Raw genomic sequence first — 25,450 nt, 5'->3', positions numbered from 1 at the left:
CCATCAGAATAAGAACCAGTATCCCCCAGGTCAGTCTCTCCCATTAAGAACCTTTCATAAGGCTTTTATCATTCTCCATCAAAGGGCAGAAAGACTGAAAAACACCATCACAGAAATCTAATCACATGGACCACAGCCTTGTCTAACTTAATGAAACTATGAGCCATGCCCTGTAGGGACACCCAAGATATATGGGTTATGGTGGAGAGTTCTGACAAAATGTAGTCCACTGGAGAAGGGAACAGCAAACCACTTCAGTTTTCCTGCCTTAAGAACCCCATGAACAGTATGAAAAGGCAAAAAGATAGGACATTGAAAGAGGAACTCTGCAGGTTGGTAGGTGCCCAATATGCTACTTGAGATCAGCGGATAAATAACTCCAGAAAGAATGAAAGGATGGAACCAAAGTAAAAACAACACCCAGTTGTGGATGTGACTGGTGATGGAAGCAAGGTCTGATGCTGTCAAGAGCAATATTGCATAGGAACCTGGAATGTTAGGTCCACGAATCAAGGCAAATTGGAAGTGATCAAATAGGAGATAGCGATTGAATGCTGACATTTTAGGAATCAACCAACTAAAATGGACTGGAATGGGTGAATTTAATTCTGATGACCATTGTATCTACTACTGTGGGCAAGAATCCCTTAGAAGAAATGGAGTAGCCATCATAGTCAAAAAAGAATCTGAAATGCCATATGTGGGTGCAATCTCAAAAATGACAGAATGATCTCTGTTCATTTCTAAGGCAAACCATTCAATATCACAGTAATCCAAGTCTATGCCTTAACCAACAATGATGAAAAAGCTGAAGTTGAACAGTTCTATGAAGACTTACAAGACCTTCTAGAATTAACACCCAAAAAAGATGTCCTTTTCATTATAGGAGACTGGAATGCAAAAGTACGAAGTCAAGAAACGCCTGGAGTAACAGGTAAGTTTGGCCTTGCAGTTCAGAATGAAGCAGGGTAAAGGCTAACAGAGTTCTGCCAAGAGAATGCACTGGTCATAGCAAACACCCTCTTCCAACAATACAAGAGAAGACTCTACATATGGACATCACCATATGTAGAGAAATCAGATTGATTATATCCTTTGCAGCCAAAGATGGAAAATTTCTATAGAAAGCAAAAACAAGACTGGGAGCTGATTGTGGCTCAGATCATGAACTCCTTATTGCCAAATTCAGACTTAAATTGAAGAAAGTAGGGAAAACCTCTAGACCATTCAGGTATGACCTGAATCAAATCCCCAAGGATTATAGTGGAAGTGGGAAATAGATTCAAGGGATTAGATATGATAGAGTGCCTGATGAACCATGGATGGTGGTTCATGACATTGTACAGGAGACAGGGAACAAGACCATCCTCAAGAAAAAGAAATGCAAAACAAAACAAAACAAAACAAAACAACAACAAAAATAAAACCTTACAAATAGCTATGAAAAGAAGTGAAAAGCAAAGGAGAAAAGGAAAGATATACCCACTTGAATGCAGAGTTCCATAGAATTGCAAGGCAAAATAAGAAAGCCTTCCTCAGTGATCAGTGCAAAGAAATAGAGGAAAAAAGAATGGGAAAGATTAGAGATCTCTTCAAGAAAATTAGAGATACCAAGGGAACATTTCATGCAAAGATGGGCACGATAAAGGACAGAAATGGTATGGACCTAACAGAAGCAGAAAATATTAAGAAGAGGTGGCGAGAATACTCAGAGGAACTACACAAAAATGATCTTCATGACCCAGATAATCATGATGGTGTGATCACTCACCTAGAGCCAGACATCCTGGCATGTGAAGTCAAGTGGGCCTTAGAAAGCATCACTATAAACAAAGCTAGTGGAGGTGATGGAATTCCAGTTGAGCTATTTCAAATCCTAAAAAATGATGCTGTGAAAGTGCTGCACTCAATATGCCAGCAAATTTGGAAAACTCAGCAGTGGCCACAGGACTGGAAAAGGTCAGTTTTCATTCCAATCCCTAAGTAGGCAACGCAAAAGAATGCTCATACTACCACAAAACTGCACTCATCTCACACGCTAGTAAAGTAATGCTCAAAATTCTCCAAGCCAGGCTTCAGCAATACGTGAACCTTGAACTTCCAGATATTCAAGCTGGTTTTAGAAAAGGCAGAGGAACCAGAAATCAAATTGCCAACATCTGCTGGATCATCGAAAAAGCAAGCGAGTTCCAGAGAAACATCTATTTCTGCTTTATTGACTATGCCAAAGCCTTTGACTGTGTGGATCACAATAAACTGGAAAATTCTGAAAGAGATGAGAATATCAGACAACCTGACCTGCCTCTTGAGAAATCTGTATGCAGGTCAGGAAGCAGCAGTTAGAACTGGACATGGAACAACAGATTATTTCCAAAGAGAAAAGGAGTATGTCATGGTGTATATTGTCACCGTGCTTATTTAACTTATATGAAGAGTACATCATGAGAAACGCTGGGCTGGAAGAAGCACAAGCTAGAATCAAGATTGCTGGGAGAAATATCAATAACCTCAGATATGCATATGACACCACTCTTATGGCAGAAATTTAAGAACTAAAGAGCCTCTTGATGAAAATGAAAGAGGAGAATGAAAAAGCTGGCTTAAAGCTCAACATTCAAAAAACAAAGATCATGGCATCTGGTCCCATCACTTTATGGGAAATAGATGGGGAAACAGTATCAGACTTTATCTTTTTGGGTTCCAAAATCACTGCAAATGGTGATTAAAGCCATGAAATTAAAAGACACTTACTCCTTCGAAGAAAAGTCATGACCAACCTAGACAGCTTATTCGGAGAAGGCAATGGCACTCCACTCCAGTACTCTTGCCTGGAAAATCCCATGGATGGAGTAGCCTGGAAGGCTGCAGTGCATGGGGTTGCTACGAGTCGGACACGACTGCGTGACTTCACATTCACTTTTCACTTTCATGCATTGGAGAAGGAAATGGCAACCCACTTCAGTATTCTTGCCTGGAGAATCCCAGGGACTGGGGAGCCTGGTGGGCTGATGTCTATGGGGTCGCATAGAGTTGGACAGGACTGAAGCGACTTAGCAGCAGCAGCAGCAGCAACAGACAGCTTATTAAAAAGCAGAGACATTACTTTGCCAACAGAGGTCCATCTAGTGAAGACTATGGTTTTACCAGTAGTCACATATGGATGTGAGAGTTAGACTATAAAGAAAGCTGAGCTCCCAAGAATTGATGTTTTTGAACCGTGGTGTTGGAGAAGACCCTTGAAAGTCCCTTGGATTGCAAGGAGTTCCAACTAGACTCTCTTAAAGGAGATCAGTCCTTAATGTTCATTGGAAGGACTGGTGTTGAAGCTGAAACTCTAATACTTTGGCCAACTGATGCAAAGAGCTGACTCATTTGAAAAGACCCTGATGCTGGAAAGATTGAAGGCTGGAGGAGAAGGGGACGACACAGGATGAGATGGTTGGATGGCATCACCAACTCAATGGACATGAGTTTGAGTAAAGTCCGGGAGTTGGTGATGGACAGGATGGCCTGGCATGCTGTATTCCATGGGTCACAAAGAGTCAGACACTACTGAGTGACTGAACTGAACTGAACTGAACTGTGCATCATCCTGAAAAATAAATTCATATTTAAAATAAAATATCATAGAATAAAACCTTTGAAGTTTAATAAAAATTATACAATTATGACATTAAATAAAATGAGAAGTTTAACTCTTTGTAACACTTATTTGAAAAGACCCTGATGTTGGGAAAGATTGAAGATGGGAGGAGACGAGGACAACAGAAGATGAGATGGTTGCATGGCATCACTGACTCAATGGACTGGAGTTTGAGTAAACTTTGGCAGTTGGTGATGTACATGGAGTCCTACATGCTGCAGTCCTTGGGGTCACAAAGAGTCGGACACAACTGTGCAACTGAACTGAAATGAAAAATTAATTAAATATGCAGATTCCAGAAAATACTCCAGCCAATAACAGCAGAACATGCACTTTTCTCAAGAATACATGAAATATTCTTCAGAATAGATCATAAACCATAAATATCTGCTCCAGGGTTTTTCTACAATGAAAAACAGCTCTTGCTTATAGAAGAGTCTTCTCTTGTAAATGCTCTGACTGATGTCCTTTGCCCCTACATGTCCATCATTGTGGTTCTCCCTGAATTTTGTCCTCATGAAATCCATCAAATGAATGCATCAATGCTTTCTGCAGCCCTTCCTGCTTGTCACTGTCATTTAAAAAAATGTATTTTAAAATATTTTTTCTTGTTTTGATGCTTTAACAGTATTTTGTGGGGATGAATGAGTAAATATATGCTCAGTCATACCCTTGAAAACTGACGATTCACATAGTTTAGAGGATAAATTATTACACATTGATTTTCTTTTTCCCCCTTTCTCAGGAAAATATTTTAGGGGGGAAACATCTTTAATATTTAACTGTAGTTACTCCATTTCAAGGGATAAATGTTGTATTGTACAAGCTATAATTCAGTGGTGTCATCACAAATTGCATTGTTTTAAGTTCCAAAAAAGAGCTGAATCTTTTTTGCCCCCTTACTAACAATTTAATATTAGTGAAATAGTAAAGTGGAATAATCATGTGCATTTACTTTCCAAACCTAATTCTGAAACTTACATGCTTTGAGATCTGAGGCATCTTCTTTAGTCTTTAGCTTCAGTTCAGTTCAGTTCAGTACCTCAGTCATGTCCAACTCTTTGCGACCCCATGAATTACAGCTCGCCAGGCCTCCCTGTCCATCACCAACTCCCAGAATTCACCCAAACCCATGTACATCGAGTTGGTGATGCCATCCAGCCATGTCATCCTGTCGTCCCCTTCTCACCTGCCCCCAATGCCTCCCAGCATCAGGGTCTTTTCCAGTGAGTCAACTCTTCGCATGAGGTAGCCAAAGTATTGGAGTTTCAGCTTCAGCATCAGTCCTTCCAATGAATACCCAGGACTGACCTCCTTTGGAATGGACTGATTGGATCTCCTTGCAGTCCAAGGGACTCTCAAGAGTCTTCTCCAACACCACAGTTCAAAAGCATCAATTCTTTGGTGCTCAGCCTTCTTCACAGTCCAACTCTCACATCCATGCATGACCACAGGAAAAACCATAGCCTTGACTAGACAGACTTTTGTTGGCAAAGTAATGTCTCTGCTTTTGAATATGATATCTAGGTTGGTCATAAATTTCCTTCCAAGGAATAAGCGTCTTCTAGTTTCATGGCTACAATCAACATCTGCAGTGATTTTGAAGCCCAAAAAATAAAGTCTGACACTGTTTCCACTGTTTCCCCATCTATTTTATATGAAGTAATGAGACCAGATGCCATGATCTTCATTTTCTGAATGTTGAGCTTTAAGCCAACTTTTTCACTCTCCTCTTTCAATTTCATCAAGAAGCTCTTTAGCTCCTCTTCACTTTAAGCCATAAGGGTGGTGTCATATGCATATCTGAGGTTACAGATATTTCTCCCAGCAATCTTGATTCCAGCTTGTGCTTCTTCTAGCCCAGCATTTCTCATGATGTACTCTGCATATAAGTTAAATAAGCAGGGTGACATTATACAGCCTTGACGTACTCCTTTTCCCATTTGGGACCACTCTGTTGTTCCATGTCCGGTTCTAACTGTTGCTTCTTGACCTGCCCACTTCTTCCACAGGAGACAGGTAAGGTGGCCTAGTATTCCCATCTCTTTCAGAATTTTCCAGTTTATTGTGATCCACACAGTCAAAGGCTTTGGAATAGTCAATAAAGCAGAAATAGATGCTTTTCTGGAACTCTCTTGCTTTTTCCATGATCCAGTGGATGTTGGCAATTTGATCTCTGGTTCCTCTGCCTTTTCTAAAACCAGCTTGAACATCTGGAATTTCATAGTTCATGTATTGCTGAAGCCTGGCTTGGAGAATTTTGAGCATTACTTTATTAATGTGTGAGATGAGTGCAATTGTGGTAGTTGAGCATTCTTTGGCATTGCCTTTCTTTGGGATTGGAATGAAAACTGACCTTTTCCAGTCCTGTGCCCACTGCTGAGTTTTCCAAATTTGCTGGCATATTGAGTGCAGCACTTTCACAGCATCATCTTTCAGGATTTGAAATAGCTCAACTGGAATTCCATCACCTCCACTAGCTTTGTTCGTAGTGATGCTTTCTAAGGCCCACTTGACTTCCCTTCCAGGATGTCTGGCTCTAGGTGAGTGATCACACCATCGTGATTATCTTGGTCATGAAGATCTTTTTTGTACTGTTTGTTTGTTTTATCATGGATTAATGTGATGGACAGGGAAGCCTGGTGTGCTGCAGCAAGGGGGTTGCAAAGAGTCTGACAGGACTGAGTGTCTGAACTGAACTGAAGTGAACTGAATGTATTTAGGGCTTCCTGACTGCTGAATGCCAAACAACTGATGCTTTTGAACTGTGGCGTGTTGGACTACAAGGAGTTCAAACCAGTTAATCCTAAAGGAAATCAGTCCTGAATATTCACTGGAAGGACTGATGCTTAAACTGAAGCTCCAATACTTTGGCCACTAGATGCAAAGAACTGACTTACTGGAAAAGACCCTGATGCTGGGAAAGATTGAAGGCAGGAGAAGTGGGTGACAGAAGATGAGATGGTTGGATGGTATCTCTGACTCAATGGACATGAGTTTGAGCAAGCTCTGGGAGTTGATGTTGGACAGGGAAGCCTGGCATGCTGCAGTCCATGCGGTTGCAAAGAGCTGGACAGGACTGAGCAAATGAACTGAAGTGGTGCTAGTGGTAAAGAATCTGCATGTCCATGCAGGAGACATAAGAAACGAGATTTTATCCCTGGGTGGGGATGATCATTGAGAGGAGGAAATGGCAATACACTTCAGTACTCTTGCCTGGCAGATCCCATGGTTTTGAGGAGCTTGGTGGGATACAGTCCATAGTGTCACAGAGTCAGATATGACTGTACCAACTTAGACCACACAATGTATTTTAAGATGTTAAATTTAAATCAAATTTGTGATTTCTTAATTTGAATAATAAATAACTTGTTATTTTGAACCAGTAATAGGTTCACGTATAATTTTCATATTCTTTCTAGTCTCTAATAAGAAACACAATGTTCTTATTTATATGCAGATTATTTACAGTGCCGTGTAGCCTTCCATATTTGGAAACTGAACTAACACTGTATCACTCAGGAAAATAATCTCCTCTTTCCTTAATTTTATATCATTTATTTATATAACACAGGTTTCATTCAGCTATTCTTAGAGGGGATTTTCCTTGCTTGAATTACCTCACTAATTTGTTCAGTATTAACCTCATTTTCTACATGATCAGAATGTTATTTTATATGCACACATTCATGTAGCTAAGCTGAATATTCCAGCCATCTCTACTTACATATTCATTAAGTATAAGAAACACTCAATTTCAATTATATCTTGGAGTGAGTTTTTCAAGAGGCTACTGCTTTTGATTCTCCTTTTGTTTATGGGAGTGATAGAAGTCATTATTAAATATTTACTTGATGTTTACAATGTGCTAACTGGTAGGTTTCCTTGAAATCTAAAGAGGCACAGCATGGTACCTAAACTCAATATGAAAAAACACATAAGGCTTTGGCTGTAGTTTAAATCTTCAAAGTGAGATTAAAATAATATTTACATGAATAGAAGTATTTTCCACTGATTTTATTACTTATTTTTGGCCAAAATGTGAATATACAAACATCATACTTATATAATATACAATGACTCAAGAAAATGGCTTCTCCAGGTGATTCCCTGTTAGTATTTTTTGGGCTGATATATTTGAGATATGGAGCAAAGATATGACAAACATAATTATGTACTTTATGGAATTCATTATTGATTACTTGTGTAGATATTTTAATACTTCACTTCCTAAGAGTTGGAGAGGAGATGGTTGGGTTTAGTTAAATAGTTTTGTGATTCAGAGAACACTTCCATGTTACCAAATTTCAATATGCTAAGATTATATTATTTATGGAACTTTGGTCTCTAAATGAAGTAGCTTAGTGTTACTGTAAGAGAGAAAATCTGTCTTGAAAAATACTGTATGAAATAAATATTCTTGTATTATTAAACATCTCCATTTATAAGAACAAAATATAACTGTGGTATACTTCAGAAATAATAAGGGATTTCAAGGGCCTTTGCCACTCTAATTTGAAAATCTTAAACAATGTAACAGTTATGTAGAAGAAGATTTCTTTTTTTTTTTAAGAAAATGTTTAAAATTATTATCTAGCAAAACTCAAGTGATATTTAGTTTGAAAGGTTCTGAGAAAAGTGAATTACTTGTTTGAAGGTAAGAGGCATTCATTGTTTTCCTTCTATTGTATCATCTTATTAAAAAGTAAGCACACTTGAAGGAAAACTTCTACATGACTTTCAATGAAAAAAATTTATGAACCATGACCAAAAATAGGTCCAAGCATTACTTACAGCTTCAAAATCTGTAGTGATATATACAGAGACTTAGCTGTTACATTATTGAACATACATGTTTCTAGAGATACAAGGTAGACTTTAGGGCTTCCCTGGTGGCTCAACAGCAAAGAATCTGCCTGCAATGATTTGCTCCCTGGGTCAGGAAGAACCACTAAAGAAGGAAATGGCAACCCATTCTAGGATTCATGCCTGAGAAATCCCATGGACAGAGGAGCCTGGTGGACTACAGTCCATGAGGTTGCAAGAGTTGGACACAACTTAGTGACTGAACCACCACCACTCTAATGAAACAAGTATGTTATTTTGAATATTTGCTATTTTTATTCTAGCATTATATCATTTAGCAGTGGCAAATATCTGAACATTTCAAATCAACTTAGACAATAAGAATTTTATCTGCTTGCATTCCCAAGCATGATGTCTAGAGGAGAGTGGCTTGAAAAACTGGGTGACACGGCAGTTAAAAACCCTATAGGCTACCTTTCAGTCTCCACTGTCTTATGAACAATATGTAAAAGATTTGGCTTTTAAGGTAGACTCCCTCAGTCTTAAAAAAGACGGCTCCAGCACATGTCACAGCAACATCTAATGTGGCAATGTTCACAGAAGAATGGCACAATATGCTAGTGTATCTCCTTACAGGAGCAGTGACTCTTCCCCAGAATCTCTCAGCACTCTTCCTTCTACACTCTACTGATCAATGTTGGGTCAAGCATTCAACAATACACCACTATCTAGTGGATGCATGGGCTCACAGTGACTTGGGTTGAAATAGGTATTGGGAAGTCAACCAGAAAGACCTTTACACAGAGGCCTTTCTTTTGAGTAAAATGCTTTAGGCATCTTGAAACAATAACAGCAGCAAAACAAGGAGTTACGGTGCTCAGCCTCCTGTCTTAAACAAGAAACCAAAATAAAACAGTAATGAGGAAAAAAGTGAAATGAGTCTGCATGACTTGTTCTAGGAAAGCAGGCTGATAAAGAATCAGAGTGGGTCTCATCTTTATTTTTTTATTTTTTTTATTTTTTAATTTAATTTTATTTTTATTTTTTTTAATTTTATTTTATTTTTAAACTTTACATAATTGTATTAGTTTTGCCAAATATCAAAATGAATCCGCCACAGGTATACATGTGTTCCCCATCCTGAACCCTCCTCCCTCCTCCCTCACCATACCATCCCTCTGGGTCGTCCCAGTGCACCAGCCCCAAGCATCCAGTATCGTGCATCGAACCTGGAATGTATTAGTTTTGCCAAAAATCAAAACGAATCCGCCACAGGTATCTTTAGAAAACCTATGAAAATATTTCCAAGAAAGTATTGATGAGAAATGGATTACTCTTCCATTTTTTTCTGGAGGATAGCAAAAGCAGATAACTTGAAAAACTGTCTCAACTCCAGAAGTTTCAATTTTCTACTGTTTACATTCAGATGAAGGACCGATCAAACCCATATGGTAGGTTACTTATATTAACAAAAGTATATTGATGGACACATTTAGGACCTATTATGCAACTTAAGCTGAGTGCTGAAGAATTGATACTTTTGAACTGTGGTGTTGGAGAAGACTCTTGAGAGTCCCTTGGACTGCAAGGAGATCCAACCAGTCCATTCTTTTTTTTTTTTTTTTTTTTTTTTAGAGTAGACAGGTATTTATTTTTATTAGAAAGTTTGAGTTTGTTTTGTTTTTTTTTTTCTAAATTAAGAGTGACAGTTTTATCCCTGTTGTGAATATACCATGTATAATAATATACAGGCATTGCATTCTGAAGGAGATTAGCCCTGGGATTTCTTTGGAAGGAATGATGCTAAAGCTGAAACTCCAGTACTTTGGCCACCTCATGTGAAGAGTTGACTCATTGGAAAAGACTCCGATGATGGGAGGGATTGGGGGGCAGGGAGGAGAAGGGGATGATAGAGGATGAGATGGCTGGATGGTATCACTGACTCAATGGACGTGAGTCTGAGGGAACTCCGGGAGTTGGTGATGGACAGGGAGGCCTGGCGTGCTGTGATTCATGGGGTCACAAAGAGTCAGACATGACTGAACTGAACTGAACTGATGCAACTTAAAAGTATATTTACATACAATATTACATGTTACATGCTGCTGCTAAGTCGCTTCAGTCGTGTCCAACTCTGCGACCCCAGAGACGGCAGCCCACCAGGCTCCCCTGTCCCTGGGATTCTCCAGGCAAGAACAGTTACATACAATATTATAATATTACATATATATATAGCCACAGACACATATATAGTCTCATATACATATATACAGCCACAGTCCCCTCTACATATGCACATTCTTTTATGAGATGTTTAATTTTATGGGACAAATTGTTTGAGTCATCGACTGCCCAGATATTTGGCCAGACACTGCTGGGCATTTATGTCAAGGTGTTTTTGTATGAGATTGACTTTTAAATGTGTTGACTAAGTAAAGCAAATTATTTTCTAACAGCTGTGGTAGGTACCTTCCAATCAGCTTAAGGCCTGAATAGAAAAAAAAGAGGCTGACCCTCGTCTGAGTAGAATTCCCCCTGCTTAACTGCTTTTGAAATGAAATTTAGGATCTTCCTGAGTCTTGAGCTTGTAGGCCTTTTGACTGGAACTACATTGGTTTCCCTGGTTTTCAGGATCTCAGAATTAAACTAGAAATATACGTGGGAACATATAGTTGAAGCTGTGGTTTTTCCAGTAGTCACGTACGGATGTGAGAGTTGGACCATAACAAACCTGAGCGCCATAGAATTGATGCTTATGAAGTGTGGTGCTGGAGAAGACTCTTTAGAGTCCCTTGGACAGCAAGGAGTTCCAAGCAGTGAATCCTAAAGGAAATCAACCCTGAATATCCATTGCAGGGACTGATGCTAACACTGAAACTCCAATATCTTGGCCCCCTGATGTGAAGAGCCAAATCATTAGAAAAGACACTAATCAGGGAAAGATAGAGGGTAGAATGAGAAGAGGGCAACAGAGGATGAGATGGTTGGATAGCATCATTGACTTGCTGGACATGAGTTTGAGCAAATTCAGGAGATAGTGAAGGACAGGGAAGCCTGGCATGCTATAGTCCATGGAGCCACAAAATGTTGGACACGCTGAGTGCCTGAACAACACTACTTGGGACCTGGCCTCAGGCTTGATGACTCATCCAGCAGAATTTGGGACTCCTCAGGTTTCAGTCATTTGCACCAATTCCTTATTATAAACCTCTCCCTCCCTCTCCCCCTCTCTCCTCCCACCCCAAGCCCAGCCCTACTTCTCAGTACATCCTGTCAGTGGTGTTTTCCCGGAAACATGATAATATATGCTATTAAGTACACAATCTTGTATTAGAGAAAACTCTTGTGTGGGGAAGGAGTACTGATCTGTACTATTGTAATAGAACAAGTAATATTGCAAGTAATTGTAATAGAACAAGTGAAACACAAATGATCAAATGGTTGTCTATCATGAGTGCTAATGTATGTTTCTCAGGTTTTACTCATCTAGATTTTAAGCATTCTTATTTCTAAGATTGTGAGTTCAAGTTAACGTTTGGGGAAGACAAATTAGTAAAGGCAATAATACTAAAACATACTGATTATTTTATGTTTAGGTTACTGTAGTTACATATTTTGAAACAGTAATGCTATGGTATTTTGTACATTAAATGTATATTACTATATTAAAGACAGCAAGACATTTTAAAAATGCTACTCTGGCATAACAATTTTTATCTCTAACTCATGAAAAAAATTTTGTATTAAAACAGTCAAATCCTTCAATGGCTGACATAATTTCATTCTAACTACAGAAAACTTCCTGTCAGTCTCTGACTACATGAGGCATTTTTTAGCTGGTATGTCATGATCTGTAGCTTAAGCCAGGTTTCTACTGTTGGACATTATGTTACTTGAAATACATTTGTAATACTCTGTTAGAAGTAGAATTTTTAGTTCAAAGGATATGTATATTTTTAAAATATTTTTGACACAGAATAACAAATTGCCATACTTGAAAATGTACTGCTTTGTAATACCAGTATTACAGAAAATGCTTTTTGTTATGAAATCCATTTTAATCACTAAAAACATCCATTAATTTGAACTTGGTTAATTATTAGTTCTAACTGATAATCAAAATTTCATCTCTTTGAATTATTTAGCTAATTGTTCTACTGAGAAATCAATTTTTTCCTCAAGACATGTAAGAGCTTTTTATAATTTAAAGGAATTAATGGTGTGTCACCTTAAAGGACATGTTTCTCTCATAAAATTTAAAGATAGCCATCTCTATGTTTTGTTCTTCTTTTTTGTGTTTGAATCTTAAACTAAACAAGAATCTATCTTTATTAATGTCATCAGGTAAGTGTTAAGCTTTTGAGAATACTCTGTGCTGTGTGTGTGATTAGTTGCTTTGGTCGTGTCTGACTTTTTGCGACCCCATGGACCGTAGCCAGCCAGGCTCTTCTGTCCATGAGGATTCTCCAGGCAAGAATACTGGAGAGGGCTGCTGTTACCATCTCCAGGGGATCTTCCCAACCCAAGGATTGAACCCACATCTCTTATGTCTAATCTGCATTGGTATGAGGGTTCTTTATCATTAGTACCACCTGGGAAACCCCATCTGTAATAAAGCAAAAACAACAACAACAAAATGCTTTAAATGGATAATTTTCGCAAACTATGGACTTGAAATTCCCCCTTTATCATAATATTTAATTACTTATATCATAAATAATATATATTATAATTAAATAATATATTATGAATAATATATAATATATTATAATTAAATAATATATTATAAATAAGTGTTAGGAAACACAGTGTATTGTCCTTTGCTATCTGCATGACCCTGGAAAAGCTCAGAGAACTATGGTCTGTTTCCTCAACTTGAAATGGGGATTATGATAGCACATACATGATGGGTTGGTATGAGAATAACTATGTATGAGGAATTCATCAAAAGAACCACCTGGTACATAGTTAATTATTATGGGCTGATTAAATATACTTGCATTTTATAAATATGAAATATTTCTCAGTATTAGGTCTTCTGAAAATCACGAACCCCTCTTTGACCTGTCTTCACTCACAATGGAACAAAACCTGTTTTGTTTCATGATGTATTCCCTAAATCATGAAGTCAGAAGTGTCATGCCATTCTGATTCAAATCTCTCTTCATTGTTCTTCCCTAAATGAAAATTGTCATCATTATATTGTTCTGAAGAGTTACTGATCTGTACTATCTATACTAAACAAACAAGTATCACATTATGATTTTTTTAATGTAATTATGTTAAAGGTAAAGATCAATTTGTGAAGATATGAGACATTTTCAAAATTATATATTTTTGCCTATGAAGAGCAAAATCATATAACTTAAAATATGCTGTTTAGTTTGTTATTCTAGCAACTGAGCTTTATGATTATGACAGAAATTTAGAAGGTTAAAAATATTTACATTGTGTAAAGTATAATAGTTTCATCTTACAGTTGAAAGAAAACAGTTTCATATTTATAAATTAATTTCTGCAAAGTATAATTTTTGTATGAGTATAGCATAACACAGTTTGCATATATGAAAGCTGTATCTCTACTGAGTACCAGTTAAAGTAGACATTTAATTGAAACAGAGACAGTCACAATGCATATCTTCCTTTTGTTAATTGGTCTTCAGAGACTATTTGGAGACATCCAATTATCACTCCCCCAAACCCCACAACAATAGCAGCTATTTAAACAAAATAAGGTCACCTTCCCTTACTTCTAATGAGTAGTGCAAAAAAGTGACATAAGAAAGACTGCTTAATATCACTGTTTTATTATGTGTGTACCTGGTTTAACAGAGACTGAACAGAAAAAGGTGCAAATCAGGATATAGTGTCAATGCTGCAGAGTAGGAATTTTACTGTAGTTGTCTACATTTGGAAAACTAACAAAAAGTCCAACATTACAGGTGTGCACATATCATGATGACATCTTGTTGCAGGAAACTCCAATATATTTAAAACCACGGTTTACTGTTTTAAAATTTAATAAACCTCCATATTTTGTCCTCTCTTCTCTATTTAATTTTCAATACTTGTTACAGCAATGTATTAAACTGGTATTAATTATACCTCTATTAGGGCTTCCCTGATGGCTCAGTTGGTAAAGAATCTGCCTGCAATGCAGGAGACCCTGGTTCGATTCCTGGGTTGGGAAGATCTGCTAGAGAAGGGATAGGCTACCCACTCCAGTATTCTTGGGCTTCCCTTGTGGCTCAGCTGGTAAAGACTCTGCCTGCAATGCAGGAGAACTGGGTTTGATCCCTGAGTTGGGAAGATCCCCTGGAGAAGGGAAATGCTACCCACTCCAGTATTCTGGCCTGAAGAATTCCATGGACTGCATAGTCCATGGGGTCACAAGGAGTCAAACACGACTGAATGACTTTCACTTCACTTCACTTCACTATTCCTCTATTAATGCAATATCTTATCATAATCTATCAAATCATCATGCTATCTAGTTCTGAACAAAATACATTTGTAAAATCCTATAGTATGCTTGAATAAGAAAATTTAGGTTCAGTTGTTTTCATTAGAGTTTTTACATTTCAAGCTTTGACTTTAGGAAGATAAAAGCTTATACCTGTTATAGATGGACACAGAGCAGGCTCCCAAAGGAAACTGTATACAGAATCATGGAAGACTTCAAATTCAGAATTGCGTAAGTAGAAGACATTAGGTGATTTGAATTTCCCCTTCATCTCCTAACATTAGTTTTCATTCTGATGGCCCAGCTCATCCTGCTTAATGATTCCAAATCTTGAAAGCAAAGAACACTTTAACAACTTAAATACAGGCAAAAATAAGCTAAAACTCAAAATGCCAAGAAACATAAAAAATTAATGTGTAAAAAAAATGATTAAAATATTGTTATTGAAAGGTTCTTTTACAGAGAGGCTTTATCCCTAATCAACAACTTGTGATTTTTAAAATTAGGATGATATTTAAACATTCAAGGCAAATGTCCAAATAAACTTATATTGTATTTGAGTGAATATTTTTATCTCATTTACAAGCAATTTAATTATAAATAAAATTGCACACTGACTTCTATGGCTCAGAATTTCTCCAAGAAGAGGATGACAAAATAGATGACTCTCAAATAATCCCTCATAATTCCTAGGTTTTCTAACTTTGTCTTATAAAAAATATAATCAATATTTTATTATTAATTAGGACCTCTTCTTTTTCAATATTAATTCAGTACTATATCAGTAAGTAGATGTGGGAGTAGTGAATGTTTTATTTTCCAAATTATTGTATTCTGTTGATTCAATAAATATGTATCTTAATCTAAATAAATCAGAGTAGAAAAGAATAGTTTCCCCTATGTGGCAAACACTTGCTATCATGACTGAGAGTAAAACTGATAAAATGTGAAATTGAAGATACTAGCCATTGTGATGACTTTGGAGAAATAAATGTTTAAAGCTTTTTCAGGGAATAAATATTTGAAAACATCTTTAAATAAAATGTGTGCAGAGCTAAACCACAAGACACAAGTTTGTTTGTTTGTTTGTTTTTTCTAAATGGAATAAATGTGTTGATGAGTTTAAGTTCTATTTTCTGTATACAACTGAATAAATTGATTTCTAGTGTCATGATGTTTTAAGTGAAATATAGGAGGTAGTGCTCAAACACTTCAGTACTGGAAGTGTTTCTGTATAAAAGAAGATGATTGAAAACACAAGACATAAATGAGTAGATTGCATGCAGCAAAGTGCTCCCAAAATATAGATAACACTGGCAGCCCAGAATATAAGAAACCAAGTAAAACATTTGTGAGACTCGAATGGAAGGGAAAAAAAAGCTAAAGATAAAAGCAGGGTCTCAAAACCTTGACCCACTCAGTATACAATATTGTGTAAATAGAAATAAAGATGCATTTTGTTGTCTTTTGGACTCTGTTACCAGAAGCTTAATAAAAGACTAGGACTATCTTTTATAATTCAAAGGGAGAAAAAACACCTTTTAAAGATCTAAAGCAAACTTCCTTTGCAGAGTATCACAAAGACTCAATTTCAAGTACTATATCTACAGAAACGAACTCCCAGAGAAATAATAGTAAAGACTACAGATACTATTGGGGCTTCCTAGCTGATGCTAGTGGTAAAGAACCAACTTTTACCTTGAGTTCAATCCCCAGGTCAGGAAGATCTCCTGGAGGAGGGCATGGCAACCCACTCAAGTATTGTTGCCTGGAGAATCCCATGGACAAGGGAGACTGGCTGGCTACAGTCCATGGGGTCACAAAGAGTCAGTCAGGTACGACTGAAGTGACTTCACACTCACAGATACTATAATGAATATGAAGAAAACTTAATATCATATTCATGCTCACACTTGCCTTCTGCCAAAACTCTTACTTAAGAATTCTGCTTTATTACATTTTAGTGGAAAAATAAAAGAATATAAAAATAACCTCTCTCAAAAATATAGTTATTAGGGCTCTTTGAATTCAGTTCATTCATTATTGTCTGCCTTCCTTTCAGGCCAAATGCTCAAGCCACTATATCTACCCTTTAATTCCACTGGTTAGGGAGACAAACATAAAAAGGCATAGCACAGAATGATTATGGTGAAGGCATAATTGAAGTGGAAGGCAAAGCAAGATACTGACTTGGTTTGTTTGTTTAATTAATTAATTTTTTAATTGAAGGATAATTGCTCTACAGAATTTTGTTGTTTTCTGTCAAATCTAAACATGAATCAGCTGCAGGTATACATACATCCCCTCCCTTGACTTGGGTTTTAAACACAATGTTTCTAAGACATGTTGTGGTTAAATGTGTGGTATTTGGTCCTGGTGGGTGTTTTGGAGCCAACGAATGATTCACTGTCATTTGAGTTGGAATTTACCTGTAGAAATTGGAAGCATTGTGTTGCCTGAAAAGTTCATGGGGGTTTTCCTTTGGATCTTACAGGACGATACGTAAGCTGGAGCAATGGCTCAATCTAGAGCACACAGGCAGGGAGGCCTGGCACTTTCAGATTATGTGCTCAGTGACAGAGAATCCTGAAGATCAGCAGAGAAACAAGTCTGGAAAAGGCCATGAGGTCATGATGTTAGAGAATTTCCTATTCTCTTGGACTTCTTTGACTCACAGAATGCCTGTTGAGTGCTTTGCAAAGCTGGGACAGTTCATATTTTGATGAAATGTAAAATAACATAATTGGGTATTAGATGTTTCCCCAAGTTCTCTTTAGTCTAAAGTGAATTATTTTAATGGTCTTGCAGACCTAAAATGCTAAAAGAGAGATGAAACAATGAAACTAAGGAAGAAATGTCATAGATTTACTACCTAGAAAAACAATGATTGTTACTTTTTTAAGTTAAATTCAGTTTGTTTTACTAGTAAGAGTAGAGTATAGTTGCATTCTGTACTCCAGGAAATTCAAATGGGAAAAGAAAAAGTTTTTAAATAACTATTTTGTATGTAACTGTTTTTCTCCAAACACTTAAGGTGAATACTTCATGGCATAAAAGGCAAATTGAATTCTGGGGAAATACAAAAATGAGCACTGAGAAATAGCCTTCTTCACTCCCATTTGTTTAGAAATGTAAATATATGTCACACAACCTATACACAGCCAACTACAAATAGACAATACATGATATGTCATGGAACTTTTAGTTCTGAGTTATGTAAACTCACACATTCTTATCTGTACACACATAAAATTTCCCAACTCATAAGAATTCTCATCTTCTTACTCCTTCACTCACCACCTACTCCTTAACTCTTTTATGTCTTAAATGTAACCCTCTGATGAAGCATTTCTAACTAGTGCACTATATTTTCTTGTGAAGAAAAATGTATACTGTACTCTTTAAATGGGAACTTGAACATGGAAAACCACAGCAAATGGCACTGAAGTGGATAACTGTTCAAAGTGTGGAGGACCTGATTATCATGTAGAGGAAATTAGAGTTTATATTGTACCTAATAGTTAGCTACCTGAAGTCTTTAAACTATGGGTAACATTTGATTTACATTCTGTATCATAAAAGTAATTGGATTTGGACAGGTAAGAACAATGGGTAGAAAATCCAATTAAAAAGCCTTGGCAGAAGTCCAGATAAAAGGATCTCATGCTAGTGTGTGGGTGCTTGTCAAGTTCAACTCTTTGTGACCCTGTGGACAGTAGACTTCCTGTAACCTCCTCTGCCCATGGAATTTTCCAGGAAAGACTACTGGAGTGGGCTGCCATTTCATACTCCAGGGGATCTTCCTGAGCCAGGGATCGAACTCATGTTTCCTGCATTGACAGGGGGATTCTTTACCACTGAATCACCTAGGAAGCCCTCATGATAACAGCAATGGGATAAAGCTAAATAGTATATATATATATTTTATATATATATATATAATATATATATATATATATATATAAAATGCTATATATTATATATATAATAGGACACAAGATGTAATGGGGTAAGAGCTAAAGTCCAAAGAACTACTTCTAAGTCAGAATTAAAGTTAGTGACTAATAGAGGGCCAGATAGGAGATGGATTGATGTAAACTATAACACATCATCTATTTGGGGATACTAATGATACAGCTGAAGTAGAGAACTTAGGCTTAGAAGTAGATTGGGAAAGCAAGAAAAAAAAGGGAAAAAAGAGTTAGGTTTTCAACAAAAGAACAGTAAAGGACCTTAAAGACATGTAGGTGAAGCCATCTGACCCCTGCATATGTTAGTCTGAAACTCAGAAGAAAGATTTCAATGGAGTATATAGATTTGTGGCCGTTAACATTTAGTTAACACTTAATGGTATGGAAACACTTACTACAAAATAAGAGTTAGTGAAAATATGAGATCAAGGTTTATAACCCTGGGATAAAAACTAAGAAATAAAATACTTTTGAATTTTAGAAAGCTGAGATAACAAATGACTTTAGTGACATGTGGATGATAATCAGAGGAATTAAAAGGTGAAAGGAAGGACAAATGAATGAGGTAACTTTAAGGAAAGAGATTTGGCTCATAGCTCATACAGGAGCTAAGTTACAAGGAAATATTTAAGAGAGCACTCATCTAAGAATGTTTCTGAGATCACTCATGAGAGCTGATGTATGTGCGCTAAGTTGCTTCAGTTGTGTCTGGCTCTGTGTGACCCAGTGGACTATCCCTGCCAGACTTCTTTGTCCATGGGATTCTCCCGGCAAGAATGCTGGAGTGGGTTGCCATTTCCTCCTCCAGGGGATGTGAATTTTCCTGACCCAGGGAACGAACCCACATCTCGTAGGTCTTGGCTTTGGCAGCAGGCTTCTTTACCACTAGCACTACCTTGGAAGCCCATTCATCCCTTTTTGAGAATATTTGAGTAATAGAGAAAGTCACAAAGATGAAATCATTATATCATGACAAAGATATACAATGTCTTAAAAGTATCTGATCTCATCTTCCCCAGAGTGTATGTTCTCAGTTGTTCCTTCGGTCATGCCACCTTACTGCTAAAAGTCTTACATCAATGAGTATTTTCATATAATAACTTAATTAACATCACTTCTCTAGATGTCATATAAATTATGATTTTATAGATAAAAATAACTGCTAGCCTCCAGAGATTGATGAAAATTTTTAAAAAAGAACAGAACAATTATATAGAATATTACTGTTTCCTCTACCCATTTGGAAGCAGCTTGCAAGCAGTTTCAGCTGATTATTCAAATATATCAAGGTCATGTGTTCACTGATAATTCTGAAGTTATTTGGTTTTGGGTATGCTCCCAGCTAGCAAAATGTATCCAATAATTTTACAAGACTTCACAGGTCGGCTGCAGTCCATGGGGTTGCTAGGAGTCGGGCACAACTGAGAGACCTCACTTTCACTTTTCATTTTCATGCATTGGAGAAGGAAATGGCAACCCACTCCAGTGTTCTTGCCTGGAGAATCCCAGGGATGGGGGAGCCTGGTGGGCTGCTGTCTATGGGGTCACACAGAGTCGGACACAACTGAAGCGACTTAGCAGCAGCAGCAGCAGCATTAGCAGCAGTAATATTTTGATCATAGTTTATTTGAACACTTATGATAAGATGCTTCTGTACATATTTGTTATTTGTGGAATAATATAGTGTCATTATGTGTACAAAAATATTATATAACCACTGTGGGAAGGCTATTGGTACACAAAAATCTATTTAGATGATATTCTGTACATAGAAGATGCTATACTTTTATTTTTTCTTTAAATTGAAAAGCTACAAGGGTAAACAAAGTCAGCTCACAGAAGCTGGACTGTTTAAGTTAATTGCTATCATTTCCATGTAGAGATGTTCAAACAAAAAAGCAGCAAATCTAGTACAAGCTATTAAACTAGCTATTGTGTTACAGCAACAGCTACTATTTATTTTGTTTTTGCTTCATGGCAGGTACAATTAATATTGTTTTACACATAGATTTATAAAATTTTCTCCATGGGTAGTCCCATTAGAGAAAATGTTTGTACTCAAATACCCACAGAGATTCTTTTAATATTTGTTAATATAGAACATTTCAGGGAAAAAAAAAAAGCCCTTAATGTACATGTACTAAATTAATTAACAGAAGAGTGACTTCAATAATTAGACTTTCAAAGAAATCAAAAGTATGAAATCTGTGTTAACAATTATTTTCACGAAGCATTATGCCTCCTCCTTTTGTTTCTTGGGTCTGCTGCTGCTACTGCTAAGTCGCTTCAGTCGTGTCCAACTCTGTGCGATCCTATAGATGGCAGCCCACCAGGCTTCCATGTACCTGGGATTCTCCAGGCAAGAACACTGGAGTGGGTTGCCATTTCCTTCTCCAATGCATGAAAGTGAAAAGTGAAAGTGAAGTCTATCAGTGTTCAAAATATGAGACTTTCCACCTATGTTCATCTATTTCGCTATGTTTACTCTTTGTTTTAGTTTCTGAGGATGCTGTTGTGAAAAGAGGTAAAACATCTCTCCTGGGGACTTCCCTTGTGGCTCAGACTATAAAGACTATGCATGAAATGTGGGAGATTCAGGTTTGATCGCTGGGTCAAGAAGATTTCCCTGGAGAATGGAAAGGCTACCCACTCCGGTATTCTTGCCTGGAGAATTTCATGAATAAAGGAGCATGGCAGGCTATAGTCCATGGGATTGCAAAGAATTGGACATGACTAAGTGTCTTTCACTCACTTGTGGACTGGCAAGGAAAAGAGTACACATACGAACGCCTAAATACATGATGATTTTTTCAGTGTTAATTTGCATAGAGGAAATAAAGCAAGAGGAACAGAAAAGCAGCAGCCTTAGCTAGATTGGAATGACCACCAAATATAAACAGGTGATGTTCTGGCAGACATCTGATGAGAAACAGCCAGATATGTTAAGACCAGGGGAGAAGGGTGCACATTCAGGCATAACACTGATTATAAAGACTAAGCTATGAAGAAGTTTGATGAATGTAAGTAATGGAAAGAAATTCAATGGTTTGAATATACTGAGTGAGGGAGTGATTAGTTGGTGAAATGAAGGACAAATGGCATTGGATCTTATAGGCCTTGATGAGCAGTTTGGATTTTATTTTAAATGCAGAACAAAGATATTTGAATATTTACAGCAGTGGGATGGCCTAATATGCTTTACAAATAAAACAATTTAACATTATGTGTTGTACAAATGGAAGAGGAAAAATTATAGAAACCAAAATTGCTATTAGAAGCATATTGGAAGGTACTAGAATTCAGTTAAAATGGTAGGAATGGGAAGAAAAAGAAAGAGTGGAAATATATATATATATATATATATATATATATATATATATATATATATAGCTGGAGATCAGCAGAAGATAAGTCCCTTAAATTAATTCTATTTCACGCCTCTAAATTTTAACTTTGAGAAACATGACTATTCTCTTAACCCTTACAAAGTTTCAAAACCATTTCTTTTTTGATGTTGTTGTTAACAAAAGACTGAAGAAATAAAAATCCGTTAACTACTACCTAACTTGAAGCCCTTCTGTTACAGTTATTATGCCTATTTTTCTTTTTTTTTCTTTTAATGAAATGGGAAACAGCTGTTTACCATCATCCATACATTTCTTTTTATAAACTTCAAATCTATTATTAAGCAATCCTTAAGCTTGTGATGCCTCATTGAAGTGAAGCATCCAGATTGATTATTTGAAGCCAAGAGCACTTGACTATGACTTAGTAATTTTAATGACAAAAATAACCTGGCAATCATCCATTATCAAATCAAAAGAATGAAGACCATTTTATGGAAGCAATTGAATCAGTAAAATATACCAGCAAACAACGTGAAAATTTTTAGAAACTCGGCTAATAAAGCCATTACAATGTGTGCCAGTTGACAAGAGAATATATACATGTGTTTTTAAAATTATTTTTTGTAATAGCCTTTTCTGGAAAGCAGGGTAACAACTCAAAACAGTGTATCTGGATGCAAAGTCATAACAAGGGAAGTTCAGACAAGTTAGTGAAACGGGGGGAGACAAAAAAGTGTGGTGAGAATTCCAGATGGTGGGGAGAATAGGGGTTATGGATTCTCTTAGGAATGAAGGCAAAAGGAGAAGGGCAGCAGAGGATGAGATGGTTCAATAACATCATTGACTCAATGGACATGAGTTGAGCAAACTCCAGGAGATAGTAGAGGACAGAAGACCCTGGTGTGCTGCAGTCCATGGAGTTTCAAAGAGTCAGACATGACTTAGTGATGGAACAACAACAATTCTCTGTGGAAATAGGAGGAATATGGTTAGTGGTGAGCCTAAGGTGAGATCCAAAGGAGTAGAATGATCAAGTAAGAGAGAAAGGAGAGAAGGAGACTGGAAGTAGAATGTATATGAGGAAATAGTAGCTGCTCAAGCCTGCAAAGAGTGCGGTAAATGGCCTGAAAGGGAAAAGACTGAAGTCAATGAAACCAGCTAACATTTGTAGCCATAAATTATACATTTATCACATATTTAGTCATCTTATTTGTGACCCTCTATTGCCTCAAATGATAAGGAATCTACCTGCAATGCATGAGACCCAGATTCGATCTCTGGGTTGGGAATGTCCCTGGAAAAGGAAATGGCAACCCACTCCAGTATTCCTGCCTGGATAATCCCATGGACAGAGGAGCCTGGTGGGCTACAGTCCATGGGGTCACAAAGAGTGGGACATGACTGAACAACCAACATATTATATATTAGATGGAGAGGAGAAGAGAAGACATCCTCTGCCTAATCCTGGCATGAAATATAAATGCCCCTTATTATCTTTTTTTTTTTTTTTTTTTTCTATTTCAGTTACAGAGGATAATCTCCATCAGAAAACACTGGGTTGAAATTAGAACTTTCTGGACGAAGAAGCAAATCTAAGATAAGGTATCTAGTACTGTTTTTTAATGTCCTTTGTAGTATATATTCTTGCTGGGCGTGTATTAAATTTGGCTGGGCCACGTCTTAGTTGCTACATGCAAGACCTTTTTTAGTTGCAGCAAGCAGCATGCAGGATCTTTAGTTGAGGAATATGGGATCAGATTAGAGATCGAACCTAATCCCTTGGCATTGGGAGTATGGAGTCTCAATCACTGGACTGCCAGGGAAATCCCTATATATTCTTTAGGTCAACTAATTTTTACTCATTGCAACTTTATGGTTACTTGCTTCATTCAGAAAATATTTAATGTATGACAAATCTGAAATTAAAGTTTTCTAGTACAGTTTTCTAATATTGTTCACCATAGTTACTTATTTATCCTATTGTTGCATTTACTAGTTTTTATGTGAAATATTATATGTTAATGTGTGTTTGCTGTTTTTAATAACATATCAGTTCCTTATATTGATAAGGTCACAGAGAACTTGCTAGCTGTGTGTGCATTGTTGATCTTTATGTTGATAACACATGAAAATTATAATACATTATGAGATTCTCATTTAAAATCTTAAACATTGCAGTTTAAGTTTTGTACTAGAATTTTTTTCCTAGTCATTTTACTCTTTTAGGACAATGAAGAAAATAAGGCATTCTTATATAAAATTTTGAAGGTGGAAAAGTATAGAAGTATAGAATAATTTGAAATATCTCCAAGAACATTTGATTTGCAAATATTGACCTAATTCTTAATTACCCATCATTATGCTGCTAAGTAGGTTAACTGCTCTCAACCTCAGCTTCTCCATTTATAATTTGGGAAAATAATGGTACGAATTTAGTGCTGTGGTATTGATGACTAAAAGGTGCTAAAGGAAATTCTTTTTATGAATTAAAGGTCAGCAAATATTTTATTCCATTATAATTCCAATATATATAATGTATTTTATTCATAGAAATTATTTGTCTTTTACTATTAAACAATTTGTAGGTCATTAGTTTTGAGAATATCCATGATTTGTTAATCATATCATTGAAGTTGTAAAAAAAAAAAAAACCTTCAAATTCTGCTGTGATTATTAAACTGAAGATATGTATTAAATATACTTTTCCTGGAACTCTGAGATATTTTCTAAGCATTGTGTTTTATGTATATTAAAACATATTATTTTATTTAAAGAAAATTGCATTATTTAAGTTATTGTATTATCTTTAAGAGGATGGACTTGTTCCTTATTATCTTAATTGAAGCTGGAATAAATTAAAACATATTCCAAATCTAACTTTAAGATAACAGTAGGAAGAATAATAGCTTCTAAGTCTGGCAGGCTTCTCAGGGAGTCTCCAATGGTAAACGAATCTGCCTGCAATGCAGTCTCCTGGTTCAATCCCTGGATCAGGAAGATCTCCTGGAGAAGGAAATGGCAACCCACTCCAGTATTCTTGCCTAGAGAATCCTGTGGACAGAGGAGCCTGGTGGGCTCCTGTCCATAGGGTCGCACAGTGTTGGACACGACTGAGGCAACTTAGCATGCATGCATGTACCGAATATCTAAAATATGATTTCTTAACATCTGTTAAGTACATGAAAAAGAAAGAATAGTTCATGTGACATATTTTGTTATC

At 36.7% G+C, this 25,450-nt stretch overlaps 1 long non-coding RNA gene across 1 annotated transcript in view; it reads right to left on the bottom strand.

Annotated features, from left to right (window-relative positions):
• Nucleotides 1-3,627: 3,627 nt before the first annotated feature.
• Nucleotides 3,628-25,450, bottom strand: part of LOC129632782 (uncharacterized) — a 141,967-nt gene continuing 120,144 nt past the window's right edge. The window contains exon 2 of the long non-coding RNA XR_008704664.1: nucleotides 3,628-3,906. This is a non-coding gene — a long non-coding RNA (uncharacterized LOC129632782). The remainder of the gene's footprint in view (nucleotides 3,907-25,450) is intronic.

The sequence above is a fragment of the Bubalus kerabau genome, chromosome 18 (assembly GCF_029407905.1).
Source record: "Bubalus kerabau isolate K-KA32 ecotype Philippines breed swamp buffalo chromosome 18, PCC_UOA_SB_1v2, whole genome shotgun sequence".
Classification (NCBI taxonomy): Eukaryota; Metazoa; Chordata; class Mammalia; order Artiodactyla; family Bovidae; genus Bubalus; species Bubalus kerabau.
The sequence above is the reverse complement of the archived record's forward strand: the minus strand, read 5'-3'. Positions and strand labels throughout refer to the sequence as shown.